This window comes from Megalops cyprinoides, chromosome 8 (assembly GCF_013368585.1).
Source record: "Megalops cyprinoides isolate fMegCyp1 chromosome 8, fMegCyp1.pri, whole genome shotgun sequence".
Classification (NCBI taxonomy): Eukaryota; Metazoa; Chordata; class Actinopteri; order Elopiformes; family Megalopidae; genus Megalops; species Megalops cyprinoides.
This window is the reverse complement of record NC_050590.1, coordinates 9241918-9265975: the sequence shown is the minus strand read 5'-3', so window position 1 is coordinate 9265975 and position 24058 is coordinate 9241918. Positions and strand designations below refer to the sequence as shown.

The following is a 24058-nucleotide window of genomic DNA, read 5'->3' as shown; positions in this document are numbered from 1 at the left end:
CCTTATATGGGGTTGCAATGTAGCATAGTACTTAAGAGCCACGACTGAGAACCAAAAGATTGCCTATTCAATTCCCTGCTGGGACACAACTGTGGTACCCTTGGGCAAGGTTCTTAACCTGAAATTTCCTCAGTAAATGTCCAGCTGTATAAATGGTTGATATGTAAAACTGCAACCTGTGTAAGTTGCTCTGGATAAGAGCATCTGTCAAAATACAGTACTGCACAGCGTTGGTGGTATAGTGGTGAGCATAGCTGCCTTCCAAGCAGTTGACCCGGGTTCGATTCCCGGCCAACGCATTTGTTTTAGCCCTTATATGGGGTTGCAATGTAGCATAGTGGATAAGAGCCAGGACTTCTACCCAAAAGGTTGCCAATTCAATTCCATGCTGGGACACTGCTGTGGTACCCTTGGGCAAGGTTGTTAACCTGAAATTGCTTCAGTAAATATCCAGCTGTATGAATGGATCATATGTAAAACTGTAACCTGTGTAAGTTGCTCTGGATAAGAGCATCTGCCATTATATAGTACTGCAGAGAGTTGGTGGTATAGTGGTGAGCATAGCTGCCTTCCAAGCAGTTGACCCGGGTTCGATTCCCGGCCAACGCAAGTGTTTTAGCCCTTATATGGGGTTGCAATGTAGCATAGTGGATAAGAGCCAGGACTTCTACTCAAAAGGTTGCCAATTCAATTCCATGCTGGGACACTGCTGTGGTACCCTTGGGCAAGGTTGTTAACCTGAAATTGCCTCAGTAAATATCCAGCTGTATAAATGGATCATATGTAAAACTGTAACCTGTGTAAGTTGCTCTGGATAAGAGCATCTGCCAATATATAGCACCGCACAGTGTTGGTGGTATAGTGGTGAGTATAGCTGCCTTCCAAGCAGTTGATTCGGGTTTTATTCCCGGCCAACGCAAGTGTTTTAGCCCTTATATGGGGTTGCAATGTAGCATAGTGGTTAAGAGCCGCGACTCCAAACCAGAAGGTTGCCAATTCAATTCCCTGCTGGGACACAACTGTGGTACTCTTGGGCAAGGTTCTTAACCTGAAATTGCCTCAGTAAATATCCAGCTGTATAAATGGATGATATGTAAAACTGTAACCTTTGTAAGTTGCTCTGGATAAGAGCATCTGTCATTATGTCGTACTGCACAGCATTGGTGGCATAGTGGTGAGCATAGCTGCCTTCCAAGCAGTTGACCTGGGTTCCATTCCCGGCCAACGCAAGTGTTTTAGCCCTTATATGGGGTTGCAATGTAGCATAGTGGATAAGAGTCAGGACTTCTACCCAAAAGGTTGCCAATTGAATTCTCTGCTGGGACACAACTGTGGTACCCTTGAGCAAGGTTGTTAACCTGAAATTGCTTCAGTAAATATCCAGCTGTATAAATGGACTATATGTAAAATTCGAACCTGTGTAAGTTGTTCTTGATAAGAGCATCTGTCAAAATATAGTACTGCACAGCGTTGGTGGTATAGTGTTGAGCATAGCTGCCTTCCAAGCAGTTGACTCGGGTTTGATTCTCGGCCAACGCACGTGTTTTAGCCCTTATATGGGGTTACAATGTAGCATAGTGGTTAAGAGCCGCGACTCCAAACCAGAAGGTTGCCAATTCAATTCCCTGCTGGGACACAACTGTGGTACCCTTGGGCAAGGTTCTTAACCTGAAATTGCATCAGTAAATGTCCAGCTGTATAAATGGTTGATATGTAAAACTGTAACCTGTGTAAGTTGTTCTGGATAAGAGCATCTGTCAAAATACAGTACTGCACAGCGTTGGTGGTATAGTGGTGAGCATAGCTGCCTTCCAAGCAGTTGACCCGGGTTCGATTCCCGGCCAACGCAAGTGTTTTAGCCCTTATATGGGGTTGCAATGTAGCATAGTGGATAAGAGCCAGGACTTCTACCCAAAAGGTTGCCAATTCAATTCCCTGCTGGGACACAACTGTGGTACCCTTGGGCAAGATTCATACTTTGCCATTGCCTCAGTAAATATCCAGCTGTATAAATGCATTATATGTAAAACTGTAACCTGTGTAAGTTGCTCTGGATAAGAGCATCTGTCAAAATACTGTACTGCACAGCGTTGGTGGTATAGTGGTGAGCATAGCTGCCTTCCAAGCAGTTGACCCGGGTTTGATTCCCGGCCAACGCAAGTGTTTTAGCCCTTATATGGGGTTGCAATGTAGCATAGTGGATAAGAGCCAGGACTTCTACCCAAAAGGTTGCCAATTGAATTCCCTGCTGGGACACAACTGTGGTAAACTTGAGCAAGGTTGTTAACCTGAAATTGCCTCAGTAAATGTCCAGCTGTATAAATGGTTGATATGTAAAACTGCAACCTGTGTAAGTTGCTCTGGATAAGAGCATCTGTCAAAATACAGTACTGCACAGCGTTGGTGGTATAGTGGTGAGCATAGCTGCCTTCCAAGCAGTTGACCCGGGTTTGATTCCCGGCCAACGCAAGTGTTTTAGCCCTTATATGGGGTTGCAATGAAGCATAGTGGATAAGAGCCAGGACTTCTACCCAAAAAGTTGCCAATTGAATTCGCTGCTGGGACACAACTGTGGTACCCTTGGGCAAGGTTCTTAACCTGAAATTGCCTCAGTAAATATCCAGCTGTATAAATGGTTGATATGTAAAACTGTAACCTGTGTAAGTTGCTCTGGATAAGAGCATCTGCCATTATATCGTACTGCACAGCATTGGTGGTATAGTGGTGAGCATAGCTGCCTTCCAAGCAGTTGACCCGGGTTCGATTCCCGGCCAACGCACGTGTTTTAGCCCTTATATGGGGTTGCAATGTAGCATAGTGGATAAGAGCCAGGACTTCGAACCAAAAGGTTGCCAATTCAATTCCATGCTGGGACACTGCTGCGGTACCCTTGGGCAAGGTTGTTAACCTGAAATTGCCTCAGTAAATATCCAGCTGTATAAATGGATGATATGTAAAACTGTAACCTGTGTAAGTTGCTCTGGATAAGAGCATCTGTCAAAATATAGTACTGCACAGCGTTGGTGGTATAGTGGTGATCATAGCTGCCTTCCAAGCAGTTGACTCGGGCTTGATTCCCGGCAAATGCAAGTGTTTTAGCCCTTATATGGGGTTGCAATGTAGCATAGTGGATCAGAGCCACGACTCCGAACCAAAAGGTTGCCAATTGAATTCCCTGCTGGGACACTGCTGTGGTATCCTTGGGCAAGATTCATACCTTGCCATTGCCTCAGTAAATATCCAGCTGTATAAATGGATTATATGTAAAACTGTAACCTGTGTAAGTTGCTCTGGATAAGAGCATCTGCCAATATATAGCACCGCACAGTGTTGGTGGTATAGTGGTGAGTATAGCTGCCTTCCAAGCAGTTGATTCGGGTTTAATTCCCGGCCAACGCAAGTGTTTTAGCCCTTATATGGGGTTGCAATGTAGCATAGTGGTTAAGAGCCGTGACTCCAAACCAGAAGGTTGCCAATTCAATTCCCTGCTGTGACACAACTGTGGTACTCTTGGGCAAGGTTCTTAACCTGAAATTGCCTCAGTAAATATCCAGCTGTATAAATGGATGATATGTAAAACTGTAACCTTTGTAAGTTGCTCTGGATAAGAGCATCTGCCATTATATCGTACTGCACAGCATTGGTGGTATAGTGGTGAGCATAGCTGCCTTCCAAGCAGTTGACCTGGGTTCCATTCCCGGCCAACGCAAGTGTTTTAGCCCTTATATGGGGTTGCAATGTAGCATAGTGGATAAGAGTCAGGACTTCTACCCAAAAGGTTGCCAATTGAATTCTCTGCTGGGACACAACTGTGGTACCCTTGAGCAAGGTTGTTAACCTGAAATTGCCTCAGTAAATATCCAGCTGTATAAATGGACTATATGTAAAATTCTAACCTGTGTAAGTTGTTCTTGATAAGAGCATCTGTCAAAATATAGTACTGCACAGCGTTGGTGGTATAGTGGTGATCATAGCTGCCTTTCAAGCAGTTGACTCGGGCTTGATTCCCGGCAAATGCAAGTGTTTTTAGCCCTTATATGGGGTTGCAATGTAGCATAGTGGATAAGAGCCAGGACTTCTACCTGTATAAATGCACTATATGTAAAACTCTAACCTGTGTAAGTTGCTCTGGATAAGAGCATCTGCCAATATATAGCACCGCACAGCGTTGGTGGTATAGTGGTGAGCATAGCTGCCTTCCACGCAGTTGACCCGGGTTCGATTCCCGGCCAACGCAAGTGTTCTAGTCCTTATATGGGGTTGCAATGTAGCATAGTGGTTAAGAGCCAGGACTTCTACCCAAAAGGGTGCCAATTCAATTCCCTGCTGGGACACAACTGTGGTACCCTTGATTAAGGTTAACCTGAAATTGCCTCAGTAAATATCCAGCTGTATAAATGGTTGATATGTAAAACTGTAACCTGTGTAAGTTGCTCTGGATAAGAGCATCTGCCAATATATAGCACCGCACAGAGTTGGTGGTATAGTGGTGAGCATAGCTGCCTTCCAAGCAGTTGACCCGGGTTCGATTCCCGGCCAACGCAAGTGTTTTAGCCCTTATATGGGGTTGCAATGTAGCATAGTGGATAAGAGCCAGGACTTCTACTCAAAAGGTTGCCAATTCAATTCCATGCTGGGACACTGCTGTGGTACCCTTGAGCAAGGTTGTTAACCTGAAATTGCCTCAGTAAATATCCAGCTGTATAAATGGATGATATGTAAAACTGTAACCTGTGTAAGTTGCTCTGTATAAGAGCATCTGTCAAAATATAGTACTGCACAGCGTTGGTGGTATAGTGGTGAGCATAGCTGCCTTCCAAGCAGTTGACCCGGGTTCGATTCCTGGCCAACGCATTTGTTTTAGCCCTTATATGGGGTTGCAATGTAGCATAGTGAATAAGAGCCAGGACTTCTACCCAAAAGGTTGCCAATTCAATTCCATGCTGGGACACTGCTGTTGTACCCTTGGGCAAGGTTGTTAACCTGAAATTGCCTCAGTAAATATCCAGCTGTATAAATGGTTGATATGTAAAACTGTAACCTGTGTAAGTTGCTCTGGATAAGAGCATCTGCCATTATATAGTACTGCACAGCGTTGGTGGTATAGTGGTGAGCATAGCTGCTTTCCAAGCAGTTGACCCGGGTTCGATTCCCGGCCAACGCAAGTGTTTTAGCCCTTATATGGGGTTGCAATGTAGCATAGTGGATAAGAGCCAGGACTTCTACCTGTATAAATGCACTATATGTAAAACTCTAACCTGTGTAAGTTACTCTGGATAAGAGCATCTGCCAATATACAGCACCGCACAGCGTTGGTGGTATAGTGGTGAGCATAGCTGCCTTCCAAGCAGTTGACCCGGGTTCGATTCCCGGCCAACGCAAGTGTTTTAGCCCTTATATGGGGTTGCAATGTAGCATAGTGGAGAAGAGCCAGGACTTCTACCTGTATAAATGCACTATATGTAAAACTCTAACCTGTGTAAGTTACTCTGGATAAGAGCATCTGCCAATATACAGCACCGCACAGCGTTGGTGGTATAGTGGTGAGCATAGCTGCCTTCCAAGCAGTTGACCCGGGTTCGATTCCCGGCCAACGCAAGTGTTTTAGCCCTTATATGGGGTTGCAATGTAGCATAGTGGTTAAGAGCCAGGACTTCTACCCAAAAGGTTGCCAATTGAATTCCCTGCTGGGACACAACTGTGGTACCCTTGATTAAGGTTAACCTGAAATTGCCTCAGTAAATATCCCGCTGTATAAATGGTTGATATGTAAAACTGTAACCTGTGTATGTTGCTCTGGATAAGAGCATCTGCCAATATATAGCACCGCACAGAGTTGGTGGTATAGTGGTGAGCATAGCTGCCTTCTAAGCAGTTGACCTGGGTTCGTTTCCCGGCAAATGCAAGTGGTTTAGCCCTTATATGGGGTTGCAATGTAGCATAGTGGTTAAGAGCCACGACTGCGAACCAAAATGTTGCCAATTCAATTCCCTGCTGGGACACTGCTGTGGTATCCTTGGGCAAGATTCATACCTTGCCATTGCCTCAGTAAATATCCAGCTGTATAAATGGATTATATGTAAAACTGTAACTTGTGTAAGTTGCTTTGTCTTTATAGTTCTGACTGTGAATTTTGGGGATCTACTAGTAATCTAATTGCAAGAATTGCAACTACAGGAGCTGAGACTGCAGCAGGGGCTTTTGGTTTTGCCAGTAATGGCTGACACCTGTGTACGTGAAGTTTTTTGTTGAGAGGTGAGTGTGTACACATTGGTGGATTGTCAAAATTACTGCACATATTTCTCCATGTGTTTAGTTATGTATTGTATTGAATTTGGAAGTGAGTAAGCCACCTAGCAAAGTCTTAATATAATTTCAAAAATGACCAAAAAATTCATGTTTCCAAAGAGTAGAATAGTGTAATGTGAGGATTTTTATTGTTGGATTTTTACAAAACGTACATAATGATGTGAATAAACATGTGTTTTGGAATGAAATTCATTACTTGTGAGCAATGTAACTTCTTGTAACTTGTAATCATGCCATGCTATTAAAATTAAAACACTTAGAGGTCAACAGCATTGGAAGAGAAAAAAATATCATAAAACAGTACTTTTTCCCTAAAAATAATTCACCTTGAAGCCTTCATGAGGGTAAACTCAGTGTCAGGTAGCAAATCAACCATGCTATTAAAAAAAGATAACGGAATTATAATATGTGCCAGATTCATGTAAGAGTAAGTTCATGCAGTCTTTAAGGAGCATACTGTGGATCAGTTACCACTTTCTTTCCTTGATTAATGCTAGTGTTAAAGTACTTCTAAGATTTTGCTAAGATTTTGGCTTGTCACTTTTTCCTGTTTTTTTTATTTTTTTTTTTTTTACAGATGATTTTTGCTCCTCTATGGCCAAATCAGGATTCATTAAAAAATCACCTCTTCTCAAATAATTTGAGTTGTCATACATGAAATATCCTCACAGGTCTGTCTACAGCTACAGAAAAATAATGATTTGGAAAAGCCTAATTTATGGTCCGGTCAAACCTTTATACTTTATACTTTATACTAACCTTTGTAATCCCTCCTCAGAATACCCCAGTGTTAGACAATTTAAGCAAAATGATCTGATACTTATCAAGATAGTAGATAGTAGACAAAGCGATTCCTATCTCCCCTGTGTTCTTCAATGACGATGATTCTTCCAACATGAATCTCAATCAGAGATTTATCTGTCTGGCTGGCATCACAGCTACAACATTCTATCCTTTTCAGTGCTTGCAGTTACCTCTGAATCTTACCCTTTTGGAGCTTTCAACATGTCTCATGAACAGTGCTAAATAACAGACAGTAGGCTTAAAGGCTTGCAAAGCACAGCAGATCTAATAAAACACTGCCCTACTTAAACACGCTGTATGATATCAGTTTACCTTGTATATAGTACACCTTGTGTGTTTTCTTGTGTTTATTGATCGACCTACCTTTCTCTTTAGCTCACAGATACTTGGAAAGAGTGGTGGGTGGGAAGGAGGGTTAGTGGAATGTCAGATGTGGGTTAGTGGGGGTTCATTAGATAGAATAGGTACATTGCTTGTAGATTACCATTATTATTTTCACAAAGACTGTCATTGTAACTGTATATATTTGTATTGTGCTTATAGTTTTTTTTTTATTTTACATCTAATTATATTTCTTTCTTTCTTAGTTTTTCTTAATTATTTTCTCACTTCCTCAGTTGAGGTCATCGTTGTTATTTTTTTCAGTGACATTACTTTTTGGTTCAGTTATCCCTTGTTAATTTAATTTTTGTAATGTAGGAAGACTGAATTTCCCTCACAAAAACGTCACCTTAAATTGTACCCCTTACAGACTTTGGTGCTCAACAAATATCTAAGCTAACTATAAAGAGAGGGTACAGCACTCTTCAAAATAGTCATATTCTAATGCAAAATTGATTAGCTGTAGCGGGCTTATATGGTATTTTTCATTTTCCTATAATCGTCAATAAGACTAGGTCATATTTATTAAAGATTATTGTTTATTGAAGTCTGTTTGGAGAACTGTGGAATGAGTAATTGCACAGTATTTGTGAGTAATACTAATGAGTGTTTGCAGTAAACCTGTTTGTGACCACAGTCTCGTCATCTCAAGACAGGACTACTGCAATGTTCTCTTAGCTGGCCTACCTGCATGCACTATTAAGCCTCTGCAAGTGATACAGAATGCGTGTGCGTGTCTGGTTTTCAGCCAACCAAAGAGGGCTCACGTCACACCTCTTCTGGTTTTGCTCCACTGGCTCCCTGTGGCTACCCGCATCATGTTCAAAGCCTTGATGCTTGCGTACAGAATGACCAACAAAATTACACCTACCTACCTCAACTCACTATTACAAACTTATGTTCCCTCCCAACCGCTATGCTCTGCCACCAAATGGCATATGGTGGTCCCATTGCATCGTGGCACAAAATCACTATCCAGAACTTTCTCCGCCATTGTCCCCTGATGGCAGAATGAACTTCCACACTTCATCCATTCTGCCAAGTCCCTCTCTGTCTTCAAGAAACATCTGAAGACACAGCTCCTCCACTCTCACCTGAGCACCTGAAACACTACCCCCTAAAGGAACTTCTCATGTCTCAAAACTGTTTCCTGCTAAACTATTAAAACTAAATGAATAAACAATTGTAATCTAATGGTTTAACACACTCGTTATCTCTACCAGCTAGCTTGTACCTTGTCTGGCTAACTATTGTCTGGCCGATCATGTTTTTTTGCTTGTGTTGCACTCTACCTCACTTATACAAGCACATTTACAAGCTCACCAGCAAACTGCTGCACCTTGGTCTCAGCCCCACACTCTGTGACTGGATGTTAGATTTCCTCACTGGCAGGCCACAGGCTGTCAGAATAGGAAATACAACATGTAGTAGCATCGTGATGAACACCGGCACCCCACAAGGATGCGTCCTCAGCCCCATGCTCTACACACTGTTTACACACGACTGTGTCGCCTCTCACAAGGACAACACCATCCTGAAATTTGCTGACGACACCACTGTCATCGGACTCATTACTGGCAGTGACGAGACAGCATACAGGGATGAGGTGGCAAATCTGGTGACATGGTGTGAAGAGAATCTCACCCTCAACACAGACAAGACCAGGGAAATGATCGTGGACATGAGAAAGGAGAAGAAAACTCATCAGCCATTGATCATCCATAGGCTTGAGGTGGAAAGGGTGAGCAGTTTCAAATTACTGGGCGTCTACATATGTGATGACCTCACTTGGACACTTAACACCACCCAGCTGGTCAAAAAGGCAAAACAGCGGCTGTATTTCCTGAGGAGGCTGAGGAAATTTGGCATGTCACCACAGATCCTCAGCAACTTCTACAGCTGCATCATTGAAAGCATCTTGACCAGCTGCATCACGGTGTGGTATGGGAGTACCACTGAAATGGACCGTAAGCGTCTGCAGAGAGTGGTAAAAACTGCTGAAAGGATTGTTAGGACATCTATCATCAAAGAGTCCACAAAAGAGCCTGCTCCATTGTCAGGGACTACACCCACCCCCAGTGCAAACTGTTAACACTTCTACCCTCTGGCAAGAGGTACAGAAGTGTGAAATGCAGAACATCCAGACTCAGGAGCAGCTTCTATCCAACAGCCATCAGACTCTTGAATGGGTCAAATACACAAATACACACCTCCCTGGCCTAGCCCATGCATACATTCACACATACACACCCACACCGCAACCAACTGTGCAATGGAATGGAACTGACATTGCATCAACATTGCACATTCTGCACTGCACTGATGCCCTTTTTTGCACATTTAATGTATATATCCTTTATTTATTTTCTTCTTACACTCTCTGGCCTTTTTTTTTTAAATATTTTTTCTTTCTTAAATTCTTGTGTTTTCTTGTGTTCTACTCCTAACGGCACTCATAAGTGGAAGGCAAAGGAAGAATTTCATTGTACAGGGAACTTGTTTCTTTCCTGTGCATATGACAATAAAACTTTGATTGATTGATTGATTGATTGATTATAAGTCACTTTGGATAAAAAAAACATCTGCCAAATGAATAAATGTAAATATAAATGTACTTTGCATAAGATAAAGAATGACTCCTATGTGATGTAATAACATAGTCCAGAGTGCTTTGCTTTGCTCATGAAAGTATACCCTGGTTCAAATACAGCTTTTATAATGAACTTTCAACAGCGGGCCTTTACTCAGTGTGGTTTTTGTGGAATTTCTGAATCCTGAAGTGTCTGATTAAGCCTTTGAAAAAACATTAGGGCATTAAAAAAATTTGGATTACTTGGCTCATGATTAAGGGATAACCCAGTTTGGTTCTGTTATTTTCAGCACGATTTGTTTTCATGAATCTCTCTCAGGAGGATTACATAATCTGCATTATGTCCTCCTGTCTGTTGTTTTCTTATTCAGCTGGAATTCCTGTTTTTTACAGTGTATGGAGCAGAAGGCCTCACATAAATTGTTAATGTTTGTGTTTCAGATGGGTACTGTTCTAGAAATGAGTATCCTATTAGTAAACAGGTAACAGGTAATACAATAACGTCAACAAATAGCAACCCAGGCAGTGAACATAATAGTAATAGGTTTCTCCATTTTTGTTGCTTGCACTTAGTTCAGGGTATTTTTACACCGTAACAGGCAGTGTAGATTTTAAAACAGTCATTTCAAAATGATTTGATTTTGTGTCCCATGGTCTGTTTATTACCATTGTACTAATTATATATATTGCCTGTTTAAGATCTCATAAAAATCTTAATCAATGAGTAACTGTTTTATAATTTGTACCAGGCCTTTTGAAACTTGGCATTTCAAAGTTATTCATCCTGGTTAAAAGCCATGGGAGGAAATAACAACTGAGGAGTGAACTGGAGGAGACCTTTTTTTTTTTTTTACCTTTTTTGACACTTTTAAACTGAAATTGTTCACATCATATTACATATAAAATTTTACTTTTAACCATCTTTTTAAGTTTACTGTTAAAGTTACAGTCACATTTTTAATGGATGATATGCAGATCCAGTAACCATGCTATAAGTTATATCATTTGCTTTGAGATTTTCAGATGCATGACTGATATTTGAGGTGAAAATCTCTAAAAAGACCCACTTGTACTGAAAGTGAGCCACACATGCAAGGAATGATACAACAGCTCTCCCTGCAGGACAAAGGAGGGACTGTATGTATTTGTTAGAATTTCCTTCACAGGGAAAAAAACTCTATATACTAAAGACTAAAATTAAATTTTGCACAAAAACAGCACACTTCAGGGCTAAATTCATCGAGTTTGTTGACTACTGCATGCATCACTAAAAGGTTTGTTTTAAACATGCATGCAGTGTAGGCGGGCAGCAGTGTAGCATAGTGGTAAGAAGCAGAAAAATATCAGTAAATATCCAGCTATATAAATTGGTAACATTACAAGAAACTGTAATGTAAGTCACTCTGGATAAGAGCATCTGCAAAATGCCGGTAATGTAATGTAATGTAATGCATGCATGCATGCTTAGGCTGTATTTATAGATCTATATACAAGCAGTCTGATTCAGCTCATTCAGCACATTTGATGTGTCATCTGATTTAATCTATTTCGAGAATGCCTGAAATGTTTTCCTCGTATGACATGATAAAAGAGTGCACATGCTGCAGACCTGCTTAAAGGCAGGGAAAAAAAATTGCCGCCGGTTAAGTAAAACCGATGAGAAGGGCAGTAGCTCTTTCAACGGCTCGTGACTGCCCAACACGTGGAATAATTTCACACAAATTTTATTCCTTACCAACCCGCTCTGGTTACTTCCACGTGAGGTGGTTGTTAGATAAATATGTATTGAGCTGAGATTACAGTGCCGGTTTCCCCAGTGATCAGGTCACTGAGAGGTCTCTGGTAGAAGGCAATGAACGATCTCTGCAACTACCATGTCTGCAGTTAAAGATGAGAAGGAGAGTGCTGTTGCACCTTTCATCATGGTACTTGACTTGCATGCTTTAGATCAATATCCAGCCATGTTATGTGAAATATGTAACCGATCGTAAGTCATGTTGGATAAAGGTGTGAGCTTAGCATACAGATAACAAAATCAAGGCTAACATCTTGAGTGTTCTGCCACATCCGTGTGAATTTGCAAAGTAGGCACAGGATCTCGACTACAGACTGTTCAAAATCTTTCATAGACTGTTCATAATCTTTCATAGCTGTTCCTAATCGTTTGCACATTAACTCAGCATCTACTGCTGTGGTTTGGAACTGAGCATCTACTCATGATCTCTTGCACATATTAGACCTGTAAGAAACAGGAGCAATGTGCTTAAGATCCTCGTCTTTCTTTCAGATGTCCAGCATCAGCTCATGTGTAGTAAGTGCTTCACACAAAAGGTTGCTGCCGGGCGCCATTAGAACTGCAGTGTCACTCACTACTTCTGACGTCCCCTGGAAACACATCAGTTCAGGCCTCTCATTGCTTCTTGGAACCTGGATGTATTCATTGCACACTGAAGCACCCTGTATCTGATCACTCATGTTCTTGCAGTCCCAGTGATGTACATGTTATGTAACTTGCCATAATAGCATAATATTATGGCCTATGACCTAATAGAATGTAATAATACTAATACTAATACTACTACTACTTCTACTACTACTACTAATAATAATAATCATCATAATCATGATCATAAGGAACATATTTCTCTTGTAAGCTGCCATTTATTTTCTTTACGGTTGTTTCTTTCAGGCTGGCATGCACAGGTCCGGCTTTCAGACTTGGATAAAACTGAGCAAACACAGAAGGCAGGTGATTATGTTTTACCCTGGTTTCCACGGCAACCATGGATCCATTCCATGGTTCCATGACTGGTTTGGAGCCCATCGTTTTTTGCAAACACATATCCTTCTCCAGGCTCTGCTCATAGGGTCAGCGGTCTCCACTTTATAGTACCCTTCTCATGCTAACAACTTCCGCAGGCCTGTGATAAACCAGCCTTTATACACAATGCTATTCTTAGATCATTTATGGTATGCTCAGCAGGGGGTTATTGATAACACTAAAAGCGGAGAGTCTACAGTTTGTAGGTGCTATTTCCACATAGAAACAATGACAATTACAAATGCGACTGAGATTTAGGACAGGTGTACCCGGTGTTCTAGACCACCATAGCAAAATTTAAAGAGAGCAGTAAACTGTCACTTAATATTATGGGGTGCGCTATGAGGTATATTATAATATATCACAAAAATACATTGTAACATAAACCCTACATATGACCACTTCACTGGAGCATGTGCACAGTCTCATGTATTGGAGGTTCCTGTGTTCTGATGCATGCCATATGTGATTCTGAAACCTATGATGGTTTGTCATATATGTTCCACTTTATAGGACTGCACTGTGACCCTGCCTTTAAACTGCTGAATAAGCCCCTTGGATGGTTGCTCTGTCTGTACTGTAGTTATGCTCATATTTTCAATGAAAGATGGTTCCCACAAAGGACCTGTGGATTTTTATGACTTTGAACATCTTGCTCTGTGTTGTACTACACAGAGTGAGTCAGCAGATCACACTTGCACAGTGTATGCTTTATATGTCAGATATATTTAAATTGAATAAAATATGTATTGTGATTAAGGGCTGGAGAATTTCGTTGCTGTAAAGTACATGGCAGTTGAGTTTATCTGATGCTTTTTTCACTCCACAGCCAATGCTAGATCCCATGATATCTTAACAAGCCCTACTGTGTCTGCTGTAGGTATTTTGAGAAGGTTCAGCATATTATAATAGTGGTATGTTTTTTTTTTATTACCTATGTGAATAATAAAACTCAAATCAGTATTTTGGAAGGCATTTTGATATTGCTGCGCCAGGCAGCAACCTCCAAGCATCTCATCCCGTTTTCCAGTCCAGCCACCTCGCTGCCCTGCCCATCAAAGCCAACTGTGTTCCAAGAACCGGACATCCTAGGAGACATTCTTACAATCGCTCTGCTGTTAACTACTATTGTCTATCAATCGTAAATGTCTTAAATTACATTGTATAACTTGTCTTTAACTCTATCTGCCCAGTGCCGGCCAGAAGCAGATGGGCTCCCCCTCTGAGCCCAGTTCTGCTCAAGGTTTCTTCCTGATAGGGGGTTTTTCCTTGCCACTGTTGCCTTAGGCTTGTTCTCAGGGGGTCTCAGGCCTGGGATCAATGTAAAGCTGCTTTGTGACAACTTGTGTTGTAAAAAGCGCTATACAAATAAAAATGAATTGAATTGAATTGAATTTCTTTCACCCCTTTTCATATTTCTGCATATTGATCTTATGCCCTTCCTCTGGCACACATGAAGCCAGGCTAGGTCAGGCAGGTAACACACTGGGTGCTAGGTAGCTATAAGAATAATCACTGTCAGATAATTGCCTCCAGTCATCTGCAGCCAAGTGTTGCTAACTTCCAATACTTCCATAGGGCAGTGTAAATAAATTTAATCAGCAAGGAGTGAAGCACTGTAGGCTACTGCACTTTACAGATTTCTCCTCCACCCTGGCCAACTGATTTTTGGCTTCACCTGACAGAGGGGTGGCAGGTGTGGTGCCCCGGGCCAAGGTTAAATGTTATTAAGTCTTGATCATGCTTCATATAGGTATGCAATACATTTGGGTTTTCTTAATTTGCGAGCTGGACGGATGGAACTGCTCTGTTGTCTTTCCCTCACAGTACAGATGCTGGCCGATTGTTGCCGACAGTAACCAGTGACCAAATTCTGTTACGTTTTGCTCTAGATGTGGAATATTCCTTTGCATTTAGATTGGACACAGACAATTCCAAGACTCAGTGAGATGCTGGTTTCTGCTTGCTTATGAGTGCCTCTGCCTTAGGAATCACTACCTCACCGAAAGGACAATGCAGCATAGTGAGATATCTTTTCCTGCCAATGAAACATAGAGAGACAGTCTTTTTGCTGAACACGCCCCTGAATGGTCAATGCCTTATCTGTGAGTGAATTCTTGAGAGTTTATTGTTATATTTTCAGTTAATGATCACAGATCAAGCAGGATTAGATGGGCTTTATTGTCATGGCACTGCATTAGCGTGCTGTAGGAAATACAGCAGTGTTTATTGGTTACTGTAGTCATATAGTCTATTTTTGTATTGAAAATAAATAAATAAAATGCATTGGATCTTGCTATTCAATGTGTACTTCATAGACATGCCCTTCTGTGTGCAAAGCATTTGATCTGAGTTTGTGTCATTTAACAAAAGGGAAAAAGAAATAACATTCAAAGCTGTATTTTAATCACCGCTGTAAAGTGTGTGTGTTTTAATTCTGGTCATTCATTACAGTACATTTTGTTACAATATTACTAGTAGTAAAGTTTTACACAATAATATACCAGAGACTCTCTACACTTTAAGTCCCAAACAAAGATTTGGGAGGGCAGTTTCAGGAACCCCCTACACAACTAACCAAATGTAGATCAACCGGTTTGATTTACTAGTATACAATCCCAGCTTCTCTTCTGTGTCTGCTGCTCACAGCTTCTCTCCTCCACACCATTCTCACCTTTTTCCATGTTTAAAAATGTCCACACAGTGGGTCAAAGACCTCGTCCTAATAACCTGGTGCAATCCCCTGACTGGACTCCAAGCCAAAGATTAATATCCTTATACCCATGTCAGTTAATCAGCTTCTGCGCTCTCCAACAGACGCAATACCATTGCATGGAAATTCATACCTACTGATATGTGGATTTGCAGTTTTAAGTATTTGCAGCAGGCAGCACTCCCTGTTCTCAGATCCACTCTCTGCTCCTGGGCTGCAGAGCACTGCACTAAACAAAGCCCTCTCTGCACATAGTAATGATATCGTGCATTTTAACGATACTGCAACGCAATGAATGCATGGTTATTTAAAATTTCAAATTTAAAGTAGTGTGTGTGTGTTTATTGAATCATTACATGAATATTGTAGTAGTCATTACATAAAAATAGTCATTACATAAATTTACAATATGGCACTGTAGCATGGTGGTAATGAGCAGGGTTTATAACTGAAATGTTGCTGATTTGATTTCCTGCTGGGGCACTGCTGCTGTACCCTTGGGCAAGGTACTTAACCCATTGCCTCAGTAAATATCCAGTTGTATGAATGGATGGTGAAAATTGTAACCTATGTAAGCCACTCTGATTAAGAGCACCTGCTAAATGACAATAATTCAATGTAAGATTGATTTATTTATAATGACAATGTGCTTTTTTGTCTAGCAAAAAAATCTCTGTATGTCTTTATTGTCAGTATTGTCAGTAATTGCACAAAGTCTTGCACAGTTCACCCTCACACTTTTGTACGGTTTGTATAATAATAATATATGGTTTGCTCATCAGGTCTGTAGAGAAGAAACAGGATCAAAAAGGGAACAGGATGCAAGGATATATCTGCATGGGTCTTTAATGTGGGCTTGGCTGGGGGCAGTGTTAAAGCTCACAGGGCAGTGACTAAAGAGTGCTCTCTCTGTTTCTCCCCAGGATTACAGAAATTGATGCATGTACCATTCCGTGCAGCATCACTGCATAGGCATTCTCAAGGTCTCCGTCATGTGCTCACTGACTGCTCGGCTTTGTGCGCTGTCAGTTGTGATATTTGGTTTCCTCTATTCCTTCATGCCAGTGTTTCTCTTCTGACCCTATGGCATAAGTCATCTCATAAAAAAAAAGAGAGCAGCCTTGTGGCTTTTCCAAGTCATGTGCTGCTATCAACTGTTGGCATGCCTAGACAGAGCAACAACGCTCACGCACAATAACAGTAACCTCTCCGCAATTCACCAAAGCGTCCTTGATTTGTCTGTCGGTGGCACCAAGATTCCCTGGCAAAAGGCGAAGTACATTCCCTTCAAACTGCATGCTTAAAAATTCAGAGGTTGTTCTATTTCCATGACAGCTCAGAATGCGGTTTTGAGAGTGAGCCTATGAAGTAGCTGGCTCACCTCCCCTCTGCACCCTCACAGAGACTTCAAACGGGCCTTTTTAAATCCCCTCGGGCCTGTGTGACTTGATGGAGTGGCTGCCGCAACAATGAAGCATGCCTGTTTCCTTGTGCATAGGTGACCTTCGCCTCTTTCTTCTCAGCACTGTGCGCTGAGGGTGGTTTTCTTGCCTTTTGTTTCCTGCCATTAGGTGTAACCACCAATATAGCAACCCTTCAATCCAGAGAGAGAGAAAGTTTTGTTATTTCGTTTCTCTTTAGCTTTTTTGTACTATGTACTGGGTAATATTCACAAAATATTTTTCATGCCAATGAATCTGATTGAGAAAGGAATTAAGTTTGGGGGGTGGGGGTGGTGGTGGTGTGGTTACTCATTTTACAGAGAAGAAGATGACAGTCTTCACAGCCAAAAGAAGCCTACTGAAGCCTGGTTCATGAATCAAACATGTCTTCACTGGCATATTAAGAAAAAATGGCTGTCTTTCTTGACTAGTTTATATCACCATATCAATACTTTGGTGCATGTTTCTAATTATAAATTACAGCATAGTTTTCATGTCTATTAATGAAAATAAAGCAAGCTCCTTACGAATGAAAATAAATGGCAGTTTAACATTGACTAAGCATTAAGCGTAGACACCTTTTGAGGTGATGTAGCCCTCTGGCATTTCAGAAGAGGGACGATGGACCTCTGAACACAGGACAAGCAAACCAGGACAAAACGCATTCCTCGTTGCTCCCTGGCTTTGCAGTGAAAATCTGAATATTAAATGGTTGAGCCGCCCAGATGCGCTGTCTGGAAACGTGGCTTTTGTTAGCTACAGTGCCGGAACAGGTGAAGCAGAGGGATCTTAAATGTCACCGTCAAATGGACGATATTTATGTATGATGTTCTGCTCATAGGCACGGTCTTCTGTCTCCCTCTCCCTTTGTCTGTCACAAATTCAAATATAGCTGCAAGCAGCAATGAACAGGGGCCAAGCAATTTGGTGCCAGTCTGGCTGTCATGTGCCATGCTGACACAGAAGTTGCTATAGCCATACATTGCACTGGCCCTGAGAGTCTCAAACAGTTTCATTGTATCTAAAGAAAGGGTATATGCTTTCGAGTATATTAAGAGGACTTGCAATATTATTGGTTGATGGCCATATTATGACATATGCAAAGTTGTTATGAACAAAGTTCATATAACATATTACAAACATGCTATAGAATGTGGAATGTGGAATTCTATCCATGTGCTTATGAGAAGATTTTTAAATTGCCTGTGAGAAGAATAAAATTGTGCAAAAATGGGGAATAAATCTGTGAAGTTCAGTAGGTTGTATCTTCTGTTTTTTGATGAATTGCTGTAAAAATTTCACACAATGTTTGAATACAGGCTTCTGTTTGAGTGTGTTACAAGTAGTGATTGACTGTCATGGACACATTTTGTAACAGATCAATTTGATCTTTGGCTTCTCATTAGAGTATGGCTATGTGTACAATACATTTGAGGATGAATGACTTATGAGTTTGCGAGTTGTGGTCATTTGCATAATGCAAGATAATATTTTGTGATGGGGTCGAAATTGATTGGCTTATGGTGGCCATGTGTTTTGAGCTAAAAATAGTCAAATAATAGTCAAACCTTTGTCAACCTGTGTAAAAAAATTCATGCAGATCAGTTCAAAGGTCTTTGAGAAGAAGTTATGATAATATGCAAATAGACTTAATTTGCATAAAATCTATTATGACAGGGCAAGGTTATATCATATATCAGTGGAATCTGTGAAAGTATTGGAACATGCCACTCTCTATGGCATATCATTCATGTGTTATGGCCATTTGAAAATTTCACACAGAAAACAAAATGGCAACTGTACCATGTAACTCATTGAGCAAATATGGTTGTCCATCATGGTATACAGACTGTCCATTGGTCCCTAGAAATAGTCCAAATTTATGCATTTTTGATAAATATTATTTTTTGATAAACCAGATACAATTTCTAACCCAGTCATGAAAGTCGTGAAGAAAAAAAAATCAATAATCCTCACAATTGCAGTAGGGTGTCTGCACACCAGTGGTGCTTAGCCCCTGAATGAGCATTTTTGGTCTGACAAACAAAAAGTATTTTACTGCCAAAGTAACTACATCATGAAAACACACAGTGGTAGAAAATGTAACTAAGAAACAAGAGTGATATTACCAAGGACAGCAATATTATTAATGATAATGTCAACAATTTATAACAACTAATCTATTTTAGGGACAAAGTAATTAGTCACTCACTGTTCCTCAGGCTATTTAATTTTTTTTCCACATAAAGCCTAAGGACTATTCATCTTAAAGGATAATAAGATGAAATAGTATATTCACAGAGGTGATCAGGTCATGTGTTTGAATCAATCAACCTGGTATATTTATTCATGTAAACAATTCTTCTTCTGTCAGCTTGCGACCTTGAATTATGGTTGAGGTTTCAGCCTTCATTCAAGAAACAGCTGCAGACACATCTGTTCAATAACTGAAGTAGTCTATTAAACTGAAGCGGTAGCTGATATTGTTGGGTTGAATTTTCATTACCGACCATTGAAGACACCAGTGTGTGCATAGGGCATACACTGTGGACTGAGCCTTACCTCCACAGCACAAAAGCATAGAAATTGAAAACATTCAGCTTTCTTTAAGGGATTTCTGCATCACTGCTTGTGATTTAGTCGATGGGATTCACACCCACATTTTCATAAATGGCAAAATTTAACGTTATGGTCAGTGAACACAAGGTGAAATGGATTGTACAGCATTACATTAGGTAAAACATTGATATTGGGATGCTGTTAATGTGTGTGGATGATGGAGCATTCGGTTTAAGCCCAGGCTTGACTCCAAGGTCTACCAAGGCCTTGCTCCATGTGAGCTGCAGCCAGTTGGTATCACTGAAGGAGAGTAAAGGCTTGTAGTAGGAGTTTCCATCTTATAGCTACCCATTCAGAATGTGTTCCTGGAAATGAACGCCGGGACTATAGTGAACATTAATGACCTCAATGTGCATTTAGTATCCATTTTGCAAATGAGCTGAAGTGTAGTGGTGTGCTGTTCTGGTATTCTGCACCCACCTGCAGACCTCAAATGTAGATGCAACACAGTACATACAACACAGTACATACAGCGTAGTACATACAACGCAGTACACAGTACATACAACGCAGTACATACAACGTAGTACATACAACGCAGTACACAGTACATACAACGCAGTACATACAGCGTAGTACATACAACGCAGTACACAGTACATACAACACAATACATACAACGCAGTCTCTCTTGCCCTCTCCTCCTCCCGGCACTTTTGCACTGAGCCAGCTAAATACTGTCAGGAAACTGAAGCTTCATAAACCCTAGAACAGATTTTGCTACTATGTTCTGAATAACTCACTCATTTTAACCAATCATAGTGTTTTACAACAGAGAGCAAATTCTTTTGATTGGTTTGTATGAGTCAGGGATTGACCATGGATGGTATCTCATCACCACAGCAAACAGACCATTGGCTTCTTGGGACAGGCATGAAGAACAGGAATAGAAATGTTAAAGATTAATCAAAGATTTGCCACAGCTTTATCAAACAAATTGGTTGGACACAGTGTTGGTAATTAGCAATGCAGGATGTTCTACCAACTGTTGTAAGTTATACTGTAGAATAAGAATTTAATAATGGAATACCCCACTAATTCATGCACTGTGTACTTTTGCTATATAAATCTGGGGTTGCGTTTCTGTGCTCATCTGAAATCATGAAGGCTTTGGCTTCATTTCAGTGCTCAGGCTACAGTGTCTAATATCAGCCTGGTTTGTGTTATAAATGTATTTATTATCTGATGACAGAAATAGACACCGGGCAAAGGGCAAAAGACTCACTTCTTATGTATGTGTCTGTGTTCGTAGAAAGTCTCTCTCTTGATCAATCTCCCTTTCTCTCTCTCTCTCTTCTGTGTGTGTGTATGTGTGTGTGTGTGTGTGTGTGCATGTCAGCACATCAGCATGTCAGTATGTGTCCACATGTATGTATACGTACGTGCCTCTGTTTGCCTATATTTGGAAAGAATCAAGGAGTAAAAACAGTGGAGCCATTAGTACTATTACAGCAATACAGTGATCATCCCTGCATGCGCAGCACACATGCACATATCCTGCTTCATGTTTGACTCCCTGCTCCGAGAAGCTCATTTGAAGCGAACATGCAGTGTATATGTGTCAGACAACACCAAACACCACTCACATCGCATGAACACTGTATCCTCTGAGACGGGCAATGAGACACGCTCCAGCGGTGCTAAGATGTTGGTTGGGACAAAACAGGATGGATGCGTACAACTTAGTGATGGCAATGAATAGAACAGATGAGTCATCTGCGTGTGTCTGTGACAGACATCCTTGCTGCCCACGTGTCTCGCAGCTTCCATATGCTCGGGCTCCAGGAGCTGTAATTTCAATGCCCTCGTTGTAAGCGGGCTGTTCGTTCACGAGTCACTCCATTATTGAGTTGTTGATGAGACGGTGATGAGTATGTTAAGGGAAACTCTCATCAGGAACCTGTGGAGCACAGCAAGAGGGACATGGCTCTGGTAGCTGCTGACATCGCTGCTGCTTGCGTGTGTAATTGCAGTCATTTATTCTAATTACCGTACATGCTCTCCGAACCTCAGCTAATGAGCGGGAAACATATTGCGTTTGGACGAAAACAAAGTCATGGAGTGTTTCTCTGTTCTGCTTTCTCTGCTGTAGACTCTCATCACAGACACCATAAACCAGCTCAGGCATTTTTCCACTGTATGTGCCTGCCTATGCAGCATTGAATTGCGTGTGGAAAGTCTTGAGGGTCCTTCACTGTGATGTAATTTGTTGAAGAGAGATTAAATGCACTGTGTGTGACAGATGGGACTTTTCCTTCTTTAGTACTCCAAGCAGTAGATGGCTCAGGAGAGCTTCTGCCAGGACCACTTGTCCTTCTGTCTTACTGGGAAAGCATTCCACAACAGGCTCATGGAAGCCTCCTCTGTCCTTAAATCCCGGGCTGTGGAAGACATGAGATCAGGAACCCACAGCGTAACTTTAAAGTAACCAACAATCAACTCAAAGTCACCCTGAAGAACCATGGAGAATTTTGCAGGTGACATTACAAAACAAATGAAGAATAAAAACCACAGCCAGAGAGCTGTGCCTGTATATTATCCGAATCAAGACTGACAAAGTCACATTTCCTTTATACTAATACAGGTGCCTATAATGACCTGAAGCATGACTCCTCAGGTAACGTCTTCATGGCCACATTACTCTGGTTTCAGAGGGTGTCCCTCAAACCCTTAGAGCCAACCTGGAGGAGCTCATTCGGGCAGACTTCCACTCATCTGAAGCAAGTGGACAAAGGCAGGTGTTAGACTAATATCAGTAATATCTGGAGCAACACTCACATAGTCTCACAGGGGTTGTGACCATGTTCTTTGACCTTGAAAACCCAGCATCTCATTGACTCTTTGACAGCTGAATGCAAAAAAAAAATCATTTTTTATTAGGTTAGTGCTCACTTCTCTCATGAATGTCCCTTGACTCATGGTAATCAATAGCCAATACCCAAATCTATTCACTGTGACTCTCACAGGGGGCAACTATGGCACCAAATCCACAAAAAGGGGAGCCGCAGGATGGATAACTGTAAAACTGCAAAATGCAGTTATTTTATTTCCCATTAAATTTGACAGGTAACGTCCAACATTAAATAAGATCAAAAAGACAGACTGCTTGCTGGAGAACCAACAACATGTTCCGCTAAATAGGCTGCATACATGTTAATTTGCTTTCTGGAGAGATACATTCCACAAGATAGTTAGATACAGATAGATTCAGTTAAGATAACTAGCAAATTAATTCTGATAGCTAGTGTCAGTAAATATTTTTGCTTTGAAAACAATTAGCTATGCTATTTATGATATGATATATGCTATGTTATTTACCTTAGCATTTTAATTTAATAGCATTGCTACCTCCTTGTTCAGTCGTGTTCACTAAAATATCTGATTAGCATTTTGTATGTACCAATGTTTGCTGTCAACACACGGAGAAGAAAAACACAATCACAACCTAATTATTGAAATTAAGCAAACTATACTTGTTCATTTTTTCAGCCACCAGGCATGGATACTGTGCAAACTGTGATAACCCAGATGATCAGAAGCTGACTGCATACACAGATACAGCCATGTTAACTATGTAAGTCACAATTTACAATTTAAGGTCACCTGCTAAGTACAGTAAATAATATCGTGCAGTGTAATAGGAAGAATGAATGCCTCCTAAAACGACAAGACAAATATCAAGATTTGAAACCGCTGATTTATTCAGTTTAGTGAAGGAAAGAGCAGCATATGAAGGCAATGGGAAATAGCAGCAGCCACATAAAATGACACAGAACATCAAACACTATCAAACGTCAATAGGACTATATTGGATTCGCATGTAAACACAGTGGGCCCCTATTTACTGGCAGTGATGTACAGGCAGATAAGATGTTCTTATGGCAGCGTACTTCAGAAAGCCCCAGTGGCATGTTTTTTTTTTTTTTTAAATCTAATTTAATTAAAACAATCATCACCTCATTCTGTTGAGGCCACTGATACTCTGTCATTACATCATGATATTATGCCTCACCCACTAGGTCAAGCTTTGGTAAAAGCAAACACAAAATTACACATAATTACAGTGCTGTGGATATGAGGGGTTTTACTGGATAATTGTGCTAGAGGCAAAGACAATTTCTCAGCTATAATCATCCAGCTAATGCTAAATCATATTTTTTTTACAACCAGGTATCTATTGGATAATAGCCAGCCCGCAAATGGCCAGCTAACTGGATTTGCATTTGTTCTGATGACTTTGCTCTTATCATAATGGAAAGGTCTTTATTAATTTCCAAGTTGGACCATTTTACATCCACTTGTAACCACCAGAGCCACTTCTCCGGGCTCTTTGACATGTTGAAGCACTGCCTGATACCCAGAATCCTGCTGGAACTGAG

General features: G+C 41.0%; 12 non-coding genes across 12 annotated transcripts; all 12 read left to right on the top strand.

Moving 5' to 3' along the window:
- Positions 1-227: 227 nt before the first annotated feature.
- trnag-ucc lies at positions 228-299 on the top strand. The gene has a single exon. It is a non-coding gene; the product is annotated as a tRNA-Gly (tRNA).
- A 238-nt stretch (positions 300-537) lies between these two features.
- On the top strand, positions 538-609 carry trnag-ucc. The gene has a single exon. It is a non-coding gene; the product is annotated as a tRNA-Gly (tRNA).
- A 1168-nt stretch (positions 610-1777) lies between these two features.
- On the top strand, positions 1778-1849 carry trnag-ucc. The gene has a single exon. It is a non-coding gene; the product is annotated as a tRNA-Gly (tRNA).
- A 238-nt stretch (positions 1850-2087) lies between these two features.
- On the top strand, positions 2088-2159 carry trnag-ucc. The gene has a single exon. It is a non-coding gene; the product is annotated as a tRNA-Gly (tRNA).
- A 238-nt stretch (positions 2160-2397) lies between these two features.
- Positions 2398-2469, top strand: trnag-ucc. Its single transcript has one exon. It is a non-coding gene; the product is annotated as a tRNA-Gly (tRNA).
- Positions 2470-2707: 238 nt separating this feature from the next.
- Positions 2708-2779, top strand: trnag-ucc. Its single transcript has one exon. It is a non-coding gene; the product is annotated as a tRNA-Gly (tRNA).
- Positions 2780-4165: 1386 nt separating this feature from the next.
- Positions 4166-4237, top strand: trnag-ucc. The gene has a single exon. It is a non-coding gene; the product is annotated as a tRNA-Gly (tRNA).
- A 235-nt stretch (positions 4238-4472) lies between these two features.
- Positions 4473-4544, top strand: trnag-ucc. The gene has a single exon. It is a non-coding gene; the product is annotated as a tRNA-Gly (tRNA).
- Positions 4545-4782: 238 nt separating this feature from the next.
- trnag-ucc lies at positions 4783-4854 on the top strand. The gene has a single exon. It is a non-coding gene; the product is annotated as a tRNA-Gly (tRNA).
- Positions 4855-5092: 238 nt separating this feature from the next.
- trnag-ucc lies at positions 5093-5164 on the top strand. The gene has a single exon. It is a non-coding gene; the product is annotated as a tRNA-Gly (tRNA).
- Positions 5165-5309: 145 nt separating this feature from the next.
- trnag-ucc lies at positions 5310-5381 on the top strand. The gene has a single exon. It is a non-coding gene; the product is annotated as a tRNA-Gly (tRNA).
- A 145-nt stretch (positions 5382-5526) lies between these two features.
- Positions 5527-5598, top strand: trnag-ucc. The gene has a single exon. It is a non-coding gene; the product is annotated as a tRNA-Gly (tRNA).
- The last annotated feature ends 18460 nt before the right edge of the window (positions 5599-24058 follow it).